General features: G+C 39.2%; 1 long non-coding RNA gene across 1 annotated transcript; it reads left to right on the top strand.

The window, feature by feature from the left end:
- On the top strand, positions 7,180-7,818 carry LOC109843000. Its single transcript, XR_002247480.1, has 2 exons — positions 7,180-7,373; positions 7,524-7,818. It is a non-coding gene; the product is annotated as an uncharacterized LOC109843000 (long non-coding RNA).

Genomic DNA, 12,096 nt, shown 5'->3' with positions numbered 1-12,096 from the left:
AATCGTTTCAAAATCCTCACAGCAAAGCCTCATTATCCTTTTCCTACCCAAGTTGATATAGTTTTGGCTTGTTCTATACTTCATAACTATATTGCTACAGTTGATCCGGGCGATGACTTATTGAATAAGGACATTCATATTGAGGACGATGATGGCGAGATAGATGATGAGGGTGATGACGAGAATGTTGTCGACTTTACCCAGAATATGACACAAAGAGAGGAAAGGGATTCAAGGAATGAATGGAAAGAGAAGAGGGACGAAATTGCAAGTGCTATGTGGGTAGATTATTGTAATAGGTATCAGGGTGGTGACACAAACGAGAGTGGCTTGTAATTTACAATATATTTCACATGAAATGCTGCTTTAACCTTACTTTGTTCGCTGCACTTATTATTGTATTTGTCTATTTTCAATCTAGTTTTGGCTTGATTTAATACTTGCATTATATGACTTTGGTGTAACAGGAGCATTATTCTTTACAATATGGCTGATTCTGGTGATGTTAGCAAAGGTAATGACAACGAAGCTACCCCTTCCCCTAAAACCCCTAGAGTTCCCCCTTCACACATGAACATGAACTTCATTTCATTCCCTCATGTACCTTTTTCTGCTCCCTCTCCTTCATATCCACCTTACTCCCATTATGACAATAATTTCCCATGTATGACTCAACCCCCCATGTCATTTACGAATATGCTTAATAGCCACCCAATTATGCATGCAACCCCTAGCCCACATCACAGTGGTACCCACTCTATAGAGATCCCTTCACAGAAGCGGTCTATTGAAGTTGATGTCGAGGCAATATCACCTTTGAAAAAAAAAGCCTTTGCCAAAAAAAAATAATAATCAAAATCAACAATTGTAGACAAGGCTCAAAACACTAGGGGCGTTCCTAACATGTATTGGAATGCAAGGCATGATGATGTTCTTATCCCTCTTCTTGCTCAGTTGGCAAGAGATGGTCTAAAGGTTGATAAGAACTTTAAGATGCATGCATACAAGGTAGCTGCTGATGAAGTCAACAAGCAATGTGGAACTGAATTTACTAAAGAAAATGTGATGAACCATATGAAGAGCTTGAAGTCTAAGTTCTTTGATATGCGTACTGTAATGAACATGAGTGGTGCCGGATATGATCCGACGACAAAAATCGTCATCATGGATCCAGAGTCATTTGATATGTGGACGAAGGTATCATGATATTTTGCATATGAGCCTTGCTTTTTTAACTTGCCATCTTTAACTGTATCTTGCTTGCCTTCTTAACTTGCCTTACTTTTTTATACAGGACAATAAGTATAGTTCTGCAAAATTGAAGGACTACTTGAACACGCCTCTCATTCATTATGATGATTTGTGTGTCATTGTCGGTGATGACCAAGCTAGGGGGAATTTAAGCAAAGATATGTGTAAGAAACTAGGCTCTAGTTGGCCTCCAGAATTTTCTGAACAGTTTGTAAATCTCGATGAAAATGATAATGATGAGGGCCACACCTCACATTTTGAGCATGCGGTACCAAGTGGTGAACAGACATACACCCAGGCACAAAATGTGAAGTCCTCTAGTGGAGTAACCTCCACTTCCAATGTGAAAACTCAATCAAAAAAGAAGAGTGGCGATTCACTAACGCGTGATCTCATCGAGTCCATGTCTTACTCAATCCAGAACCAACATATTTTACATTGGAGTGAGAGCATGGCCAAGGCTTTATTGGCACATGAGCCTAATTTCTCTGAGACAATACTTGATAAGGTTCTGGATTTTTAGGCTTGCATTTGCACTTCACTTCATACAGTTCATTTGCTTGTTTGTTGTCATATTGTACCTCCATCTTCAGCACCGCTGCAAATTTCCTCTGTTTCCTGCAAAGAATTTTTTTTTTTGAAAGCTAAACAGGGGCTGAAATTTCATGTCTCTCCGTTGGCCACTCCCGGTTGCATTTATAGTGGAAAATGACACTGTTACCTAGCCGTTGTTACCGTTGCAATGCACAAATAAGGGGTAATCATACCACAGGTATGTGTACACAGTTTTTGGGGTTGAAATCCTATTCTATGGCTTTGAATCAAACACAAAAGAGCTCAGGAAATGCTTTCTCTCATGGTGCTTTTCCGATTTTTTAAGGGTGAAACAAACTTCAGTTTTGGATACCATTTCCTATTATTTATTTTATCCTTCCATATCAAACAAAAGTTTTGGATTCCTTTGATATCCTAAAATTTTTACAGAATAAGTTTCTTGTGTGGAAATCCTTTTCCATAATTTTTTGGAAATGAACCAAACAACCCCTTAAAGGAAAGAATTTGGTTATAAGGAGAGAGATTAGAGTGAGTGGGACCCTGCGTTTCCCATTCTTCGAATAAGAATTCTAAAGACAGGTATTACTCGGATACCAAATGCACCCTCTCCACATTGGGCTAAAAACACATAAATTTGGGCTCGGATGTCCAATTTTAATTGATCGCATATTATTGAAGAAGATTCAAAGTGCGAAAGCAGTACCGAGTTCAATTCAAGCTTGAAGGATTATAAATTGTTTCTGAAAACAGAAAGCATTATCTGCAACTTATCCTATGTTTCATATGGTTGCTGCTCTTGCCAAATCAGGGAGAATAGGATTCTTTCAGCCTTCAATATAATCTGCTCACATCGGGATCTTCTCTCTAGACTAATCACGTTGTACAATAATCTCTGGCATAATAAATGTTGTAGTCTAGAGAGAGAGAGAGAGAGAGAGAGAGAGAGAGAGAGAGAGAGCAAAATTGTCTTGTGATAACAAGCGAGCGAGCGAGAGGCATAAATATCTGGGCGCGATTTTGCTCTCAAGTAGCCTCCACCATCCGTTTAAAAGGATGAGAAAGCGCTACATCATCATCCGCCGAAAGTAGTAAGAGAGAGAGAGAGAGATCCAAAGAGACAATTACTTAACAAATTAGAAATAACATTATACATGCAATAAAAATTTCCTAATTAACTGTCCCATTATTCTTTCTCTGAATGGCTCGTACAGTGTTGTGTAAAATTTATACTCGCGTTTAACTTGATTGGTATAAAATTCAGTTCGAGTCACGTCTTACAAATTAGAATAGATGTCTCAGATACTAGAATAGTCTGTATTTTGAAGGAAAAACTTATTAATTATTGCTTCTCCTATTAGAATTTTCTTTAAAAGGGAAACATAAACATTTATAGGCGCATTTTCAAATAATCTAAAAATTCATGCCTGAAATTATGGCGGCTCCACATTTGCGGGATTCCCTCTGTTGGTTGGTTCCCTTTTTTTAATGAGCAGAGACATACAATCAGCCTTATTTTTGGTGGATCCACACATCATAAAGTACCTATATTCAAAGGAATATATCCAGTCAACTGAAAACGTTGACCCAAGAGCTACTAAAGAGTTTTAGAAAGTAATCCTTTTAACTAACTCGTCACTGATCTAGCCATCATACATGTCAAATTAATAAACAAATAACAAAAAGAAAACAATACATAGTATAACAGAACTTTCTAATTTATTTATTTTATAAAAAAGGGATTAATATAATATACTTCTTTTTTTTCTTAATTAATTTTAGACGTCTTTAGTTTCATGCTAATTAAGAAGAAAAACCAATAAAATTCAATACTCAATGAAATATCAAGGCCTAAATATTAAAAAAAACTTTAACTTTGGTCAATTATCAGAAAATCCCACTTAACTTTCAAAATACCATAACCCCCACCCCCCACCACCCCCCCCCCCCCCCCCCACACACACACACAAACCAAAAAAAACAAATTAGGGGTTTTTTTGACTAAATATGAAAGTTAAAGGGGTTTTTTTTGATAAAATCTAAAAGTTAATGGGGGGTTTTGTGGTAATGCTTATACTTAAGGGGGAATTTTCTGATATATTGAAAGTTAAGAGGTGTTTTCCGATAATCGTCCAAAGTTTAGGGGGTTTTCTTATAATTACCCTAATATCAATGCCTAGTCTGAATGCGAACCTAGGTTGAGTTGGTCTCGGGTTCATCTGCATCATACTTCACACGATTCTATTATGAATTAGACTTATGCTCTTAAATTATGTTTGGCAATTTCATAATAGAATCGTGTGTTTCGACTAAATTTTGCTTAACTAGGGATTAATAGAAAAAACTAGTTTAAAGCCTAAGCATAGGGGCGTGTTTGGCCAACTGATTAAACTAGTTTTAGCTGAGAGAAATTTTGCCCAATAGTCTAGTGATACAGGAGATACAAGACGAGATGACTGAAATACGAGACGAGACGACTAAACAGATGGACGAGACGAGACCCCGAGACGAGACGACTAAACAGATGGACGAGACGAGACTCGACTCAAACCAGACGAGACGACAACAAACCAGGCGAATCGAGATGACGACTCGAGGCGAAGCAACCCAGCCGAGACGAACAGACAACTCGAGGAGACGATAGACGACAGGACGAGTCGACACCTGCGAGTCGACACGAAAGGTGGGACTACTCTACATACTCAGTCGACACACCCCAGTCAACACGAGGGGCGGTGTTAGTCGACACATCCCAGTCGACACGAGGGGCGGTGTTAGTCGACACATGTAAGTCGACACGAAAGGCGTTACTACTCGCCATGTCTCGTGTCGATTCGGAAACAAATTAGGAAAGTTTCATATTTTTGGTTATTTCCTTTTAATTTCAGACTTTCTTTTTTATTAGGGTTAGGATAGAATTAGTTGGCTATAAATATTAGTTCCTTTTATAAATCAAGATTTATCTTTTCAATTATTAAAATCAAGAGAATTTTCTCCACTGTTTCTTTCCAAAGTTTGAAAAATTAGGGCTTGAGGATTCAAACTTGTTTCTTACCTGCTATTGTCCCTCTTAGTTTGAAATGGAACTGGTTTGCTATAACCCTAAAAAAGCATTGGAAAAGGGAAAAGAAAGGCACCAACTAAGACCAGACCAATTTCATTTAAAAAGTAATCAAACTAGGTTCAACTCAAAACCAAGAAACTAGTTCATTCTAATCTATGCTAATAAGTGTTGTTATGGTAATTTACCATCTGAGGATGAAAATGTCAAGAAAATGTCTCCATAAGCTTAAAGAGAAATGGTCCAAACAATCTCAGAGGCCCAGAAGCCCAGCCAATGTCAAGTCTCTTGGTCAGACGAGCAGACAAGCCTTCTTTTCGACCAAGGGTCATCATGACGACTCGAAGTACGGGTTTAGTCGCCCCTTCGCAATCAAGACGACTCCTCGAGCAGATGACTCGGCCACACACCCAACCCAAAGCTTACTCGACTATCGGGTCGACAAATCATAATGATGGCTCGAAGGCTAACCCGCCTCGACTAAAGGGACAAGATCCAACCAGGCTCACTTCAGATGTCAATCGACACAACAGTATTGACCAGTCCCATCAAAATCTTCATTCTGACAAAACTTGTGTCCAAGCCGCTTATTCTGCTTACAGGTCACTTCCCAAAGATTACCATGATGCTTCCTGTACACACATGACTTCTCCTCCAACCGCCAGCCGTCCTCGCCATTTGGAGAGAGGACGGCTAAACAACCAACCTATTCTATGTCCTGCCTCTTCTGACAAATCCAGGGTACTGAGAAGTCATTTCTCTCATGTACTTGAGTGACCTCCCTTCCAATCGTCAGCCGATATCTGGAAGGAGAAGGGTAACTCAGCAGCTCTACTGCTCACCTCTCAGCCGCCTCCTGTGTATAGTCAAAGCCGATGGTCAACCTCTCAGCGACAAAGGACTATAAAAGGAGGAGAAAAGAGGAATGCAGGGGGTAAGTGACTTTTGCTTGGCGATTTCTTCTTCATAAAAAACCACGAACCTACCTGGGTTAAGAAAGAACTAAAAAACTCTCAAAATAGTACGCTCCAAGGACCTCAATGGCCCGAGGACCTTCCCCCAAATCTCACTCAAGCTCCACAGGTGACTTCACCATCGGAGGTACCACGGGGGAAACTAGCCACGTACTCCTACAATTCTTACATGTGCAGGTCATCAGCTCACCCTGCATGCTCAGAATCGGGAGTAAAGTCAGAGGAGGAGTCGGCCCCAACATTCATCCTCTCCCTTCTCCTCGGTGCCGTCAGGATCGAAGTTGCATCCTACGGCGGAAAGCCCCCATCGACTGTTTGCTCACGAGCATCAATAGTTTGGCGCCCACCGTAAGGCCCACTTTCTTCTCTGAGAAGAAATGCCTAATTCTAAGCAGGGGGCCTGATCTTGTTCATTCTTGAATAAGTTTTTAGGGGAACTTCTTCTTCACAGAAAAAACTCTAAATCAATCTTTGCTAAAAAGAACTAAAAAACTCTCAAAAGAGTATGCTCCAAGGACCTCAATGGCCCAATGACCATCCCGCAAACCCCACTCAAGCTCTCATATTGACTTGACCGTCGGAGGTACCATGGGGGAAACGGTCTCCGCCCTCCCAACGGTTTGTCATTGTCTGTACAGAAAGATCAGGAATTCCAGTCGAAGGATCGGGCGTAAAGTCGGAGGGGGAGTCGGCCTCAACATCAATCTTCCTCATTCTCCTCAGCGTCGTCAGGATCGAAACTGCATTCTATGGGGAGACCCCTCATCGACTGTTTGTCAACAAGCATCAACAAGTGTAGTCCAAAACTAAATCATGTTAGTTTTTTACTTACCAGAGTGACTTTAGAGTCTTGTTTGGCAAACTACTAAAACAGTATTAGGTTCAAACCTGATTTAATTTTAATATTTTTTATAATTGATAAAAAATAGGCCAAAGCTGACACAATTTTTTTTAGTTTATTTTGAAAGTCATTTAACGAGGCTAGAATTGAAAAGACTGTAAATAATGTGGGGGAAAAAAAAAGCTTCCTTCCAAACATCAAAATCTCAAATCACAGAGCCAGACACGCCTTTTAAAATGCTGAGGTCGACCAACGGCGTCGAGCCCAGGCAGTTGCACGTTTCGAAGAAAAGTATCACAGATTTTTAAACAACTGGGACACGTGTCGCGTACTCAGTGGATCCTTGGCCCGAAGGCTAGCATAGCGACGCTCCGGCTAAGTTGGCGCTCGTGGTCCCCACATATGGCAGGCTGTGGAACGCAAAGAATCTCCACTTCGGAACCCAAATCGCAATTAAATCCGCTTCAAAATTTCCAAGCCAATATAAAAGCGATGACCAGGGCGAGGAAATTTAATAACAAAGTCCCCGCGGCATTTTTGAAGGTGTATAGGTCGCGGCCCGAGATCTCGCCGGCGAGACATTTCCACGAGAATTTGAAACTGAAGGATGAAGAAGGCCGGCGTCATCGCTGTCTCCGTTGCTGCCGCCTCTTCGGCGGCGCTTCATTCCAAGCTCCCGTCTGATTCTCACGAGGTATTTTACATAGAATTCGATCACTATTCTTAGACTATTACCGATTTTGGAAGTTCTTGAATTTTCAATTACACAGTATTTTTACCAAATTTGGAATTTTTAGCTTTGGAAGTGAAGGTTAGTTTTGTCTTTTTTTTAATGGATTTTTAGGGTTCAAAGAGGAAAGAAATGGGATCTGGATCGAGGGAGGGAGGCGAGGTCGAGAAATTCGCACCGAGATTCGACGGGTTGAGATTCATCGAGACGCTTGTGACGGCGCACAGATGAGACGACGGCAGTTGGTTCTTGGCGTTAAGTTGGAGTTTGATTTTTGACATTCAGACATAATTTGATGTGGGGATTAAAAACTTCAGCTTTTTTCTTTTTTTGTGATTGCGAATTGGTTTTTCTGGAAATTGTGAAATACGAGAGGTTTGGTAATTGAATATTTTGGATGTTTTCTCTATGCGTTGAATTTTTCAGCTTTTTTTTGGGTTATTTGCATTTACACACCTTATATCATGGGTTTCTTTAAAAATACCCTCTGAATCTCAGTGTTTGCAGACTTACCCCTCAAATCATCAAATTTAAAAAAATTACCTCAAATCAATTAATCAACTTTGAAAAGCTATTTTATAATCATAATGTAAAAATTATTGACAGTGCGGTCAAACTTTTATCGCACCAAGTTTGATTTGTTAATATTAGAGGCAATTTTTAACAAAGTTATTTAAGGGGTAGTTTTCTAAATACTAGAATTTTGTGTTTATTTTTGTATATACCCATTATTTAAGGGGTATGTCTCGTAACAAGCCATTTGTTTGGGAGATGTTTGGTGAAATATTTTTGTGGATGTCCCTTATATTTTCGCAAGACGTTGGCAGAAATTATTAATTTTGTAAGAAAAAGATAGTGAGGCCCACACACAATACTTGTTATTGCAGTGAAAACTCTAAATTCCTCGGTTTGTGGACCCGTGATTTGATACTAGTGCCCTTCTGTCAGTAGCCTTTATTATATTTTCTATGCGACGTAAAACTTGTGAAGGATGAATCTTATTACCGAGCGGTAGGATATTCCTAACATGGGACAGTTTTGGTATTTGATTAATTAATGAGTGATTACGATTTGTATTTGAATGTAAAGTCTGAAAGATTGTAATTTATGAGGATATACCGAATGTTAAATTAGAATGAATCATTATATCCACGAGTTAAAAACAATAGAATGATTAAAACCCACATTCACATCTAGTATTTCTAACTGAAAAACAAAACGTCGAAAATACTATTCATGCCAAACAAATTATTATTTTTACTCTGGCACGTTTCAGGATATTAAACACGGTTCATACTACATTAAAACCATATAAATATTGTTCATACTACAATGTAAATTTTATCTTTTTTGGCTCTTTATCAACTGTTTAAGCTAAAGTAACATTTTTTAACCATGAAAATATTGTTCATATATTCTTCTTCTTTTTGTTCTTGCAAATGTTAAATTTAACTTTTATCAGACATTTCACAAATATAGATCTTTTTCTGCTCTATTACAAAAATTTGATAAAACTTGCTAATTGGTGTATTATTTTGTTTAACTGTTTTGAAAATTCACCCCTTAAACAGTAGTAAAAAAAATCATCGCTGAAATTTTTATAAATAATTTTTTTTGAAGCAGAAAACAGGGTGAGATATCATGTTCAAAAATATATTGATATAGAAAAAGAGTCTAGAATATACAAAACCAAAAACTGGCTAAGCCACAAAAAGTGAGGATAGGAACCGAAAAAGATGTTATCGGAGGGAAGCGGACCCTAGTCGTCACTCTCCAAATAACAGCTGCAAAGCTTCCTAACCTACCATAGATCACTAATAAACTACAAAAAGAAGGCCATGTATTTGGTTTTCGTAGTTGGTGACTGTTCTAAACATTGGTGGGTTACAACCAAGTCCCGTTGGTTTGAAGTCCTAGAAGTCATCAGCAAGTGGAGGAAGTGTATTGGCAGAAAGGTGATCCGTTGTTCTGATTTTGGTAGGGGGTCCTTTTTTTCATTTGTGCCGAGCTCACGGTAGTTTGAGATACTTCATTGGAGAGGAAACATTAGGGCGACAAGATGAGATGATAGTTTTTATGGGTCGTTCCTCGCTGGAGGAGGATCAACGTTTGATGTCGAGCATTGGATTTGGTGTTCGGGCTTCGACATGTTTGGGTCATCTTAGTCATAGGTTGCCGACTACTGTGTTTGGAGGTTTTGGATCTGGTAGAGCTGTTTCAGATTTTGGGTTGCGTCGGATGTTTGGTTGCCCAGTATTTGGTCACATCGAGGATGTGGGATTTGATCTGATTGCACATTTGGGATTCAGAGGATCGTTTGGTTATCAGTTGGGAGACTCTGATTTTGTTCTGAGAAGGTATGTCATATTTAACTCTCGGCAGGTAGAGAATGTTGATCAGATCATTGGGATATCACAGCGGGTGGAGGGTGATGCTACTCCTCATTGGGTAAAGATTACTCTACATACTCCAGATCATACTACATCGTTTGGGATTCCAGCTGAGGTTACACAGTTTGAGGATCATTTAGATTTAGATACATATGATGAGTTGGTTGATTCGAGTGTAGCTGGTGGACATAGTTTGGATTTGGATATGGCCGTTGATTCACCTCAGGTGGAGGTGTTTGGTTTGTTTCACTTTAGGGCCATCGGGAGAGCTATCAGCCACAGATTTGTTGGTGAAGAGTTGAGAACCCTTCTATTGGATTAAGGGTCTTTGGAGTCCATTTGGTAAAACTATGTGAAGGCTTGATTCCTTGGGAAAGAGGATACGTAGGCAGTCATTTATGATGCAGCCAGTTTGGTGAGTTGATACCGACATTTGGAGTTTGTTCGCATTCTTGTTTGGGTTCTCGACTTGTTATGGATTGAGTCCGTTGTCATGGATTTGTTCAACTTCGTACTGGACGCAATAAGTGAGATGTTTGGTTGGTATTGGTGTCGGCTCGGTTTTGGGAAGACTTCGTGAAGAATTGTTGGATAGCAGGTTCCTAATATGTTTCCTAATTTATTTTGGTAACAGATTATTAGGATTCCTAATCTGTTTTGTTTTTTGTTTTAGAATTCCTATTATGTTTTTGGTTTTAGGATTTCTATATTTATGGAACGATTGGAAGAGATAATAGAGCAGCGAAGGGGATATTTGGAGCACAGAAAAAAGGTATTTTCTAAGGTATTGGTTAGGGTGTTTATTTGGTGAGAATGAGAGATTTGTTGGTGAGATTAATTAGTGAGTTCGAGTGATTGGTTATTCTTCTCTCGTGCTTACAACTTGTTTGGTGAGCAAGCACGCTTCCGCATAGGCTCACGACAATTGGTATCAGAGCACAACAATCCGCGCACAACGGACAACGGCCCTATGAATACGCTGAGATTTTCTGCTGCTTGAAGCACATATCCAGAATAATATGAAACGAGCAACATTAGAGGCAATGGACAGAGGAGAAATAGGAGAATTGTTGAAAATGAGGTTGTTTCGACTGCTACAAATACACCAACAAAGACATGGGAATAAAAACCTCTATAACTTCCTTTGGTTAGGGTTGTCCAGGAATACGTCCTTCTCTGAAATCATTGTAGATACCTCTTTTGGCCAATTTCTGAGATTTGATGAAGGGAAGAGGATGCACCATACCTCAGAAGAGAAAGAGCATGAAAAGAATAGATGGTCATGGGTTTCCCTCTCCTGGTTGCATAGAGTACAAGAAGGATCACCTCCCCAGCTCTTATTGATCAAGTTATCTTTGGTTTGGAGTTTCTTCTTGCTCAGAATCCAAAGAAAAATTTTGACTTTTAATGGCACAGGGGAATACCAGATAAAGTTATGAAGAGGGGAGATAGTGCCTCCATTATTGAGAAGAGAGTAAAAGGATTTCATAGTGAAGGTGTTTGATGAGTTAACAAGCTATTGAACAGAGTCGGGAATGTTTAGAGAGGTCGTGAATTGAACAATATATTGAAGGAGGTTAGCTTTGTCCATTCTGTCTACTTCTGTTATACCTCTTCTAAGAATAGGATTTCATCTCCAAAGATATTGATGCAGAACACCCTGGTAGGAAACAAAACTAGTAGGGGAGAAAACCAGTCTAAAAGCCTTAGGAAAAATACTGCATAGAGAGTTGTCTCCAGACCATTTATTAGTCCAAAATTTGCAAGTCTTGCCAGAACCGATAACCCATCTATAACAAAGTTAAAAAAGGGTTGATGAATAGAGTGTAAATCATGGATGAACCTGGAAGCATACCTCCTAGGAGGGTTGGATATAGGATTAGAATCATTTGAAGAGTAGATAGAGAAGATCACTTTACTGATAAGGCTTTTCCTTATCTAAAGTTTTCCAAATCCACTTAAAGAGGAGAGTTTGATTGAAATTGTGCATGTCAATAATCCCAAGACCACTTGCACGTTTGTCTTTATAGACATTTTCCCACTTGACCAGGTTTTTACCTCTACGGTACTGAGGGTTACCGCCCCAAATAAAGTTCTCTTGATTTGATCGGTGGCTTCGATGACCCAACAAAGAAGTTTGAAGAATGACATATAATATAATGGAATGGAGTAAAGAACATAATTTATAAGAGTGAGCCTACCTCTAATGGATAAGGATCTATATTTCCAAAGAGCAAGTTTAGAGGAGGAGTTAAGTAAAGGTTGGCATTCTCTTCTAGAGAGAGAGCCCCTCTTTA

Source organism: Asparagus officinalis, chromosome 1 (genome assembly GCF_001876935.1).
Source record: "Asparagus officinalis chromosome 1, Aspof.V1, whole genome shotgun sequence".
Classification (NCBI taxonomy): Eukaryota; Viridiplantae; Streptophyta; class Magnoliopsida; order Asparagales; family Asparagaceae; genus Asparagus; species Asparagus officinalis.
Note: the sequence above shows the minus strand (reverse complement) of the source record. Positions and strands in the feature narration are given on the sequence as shown.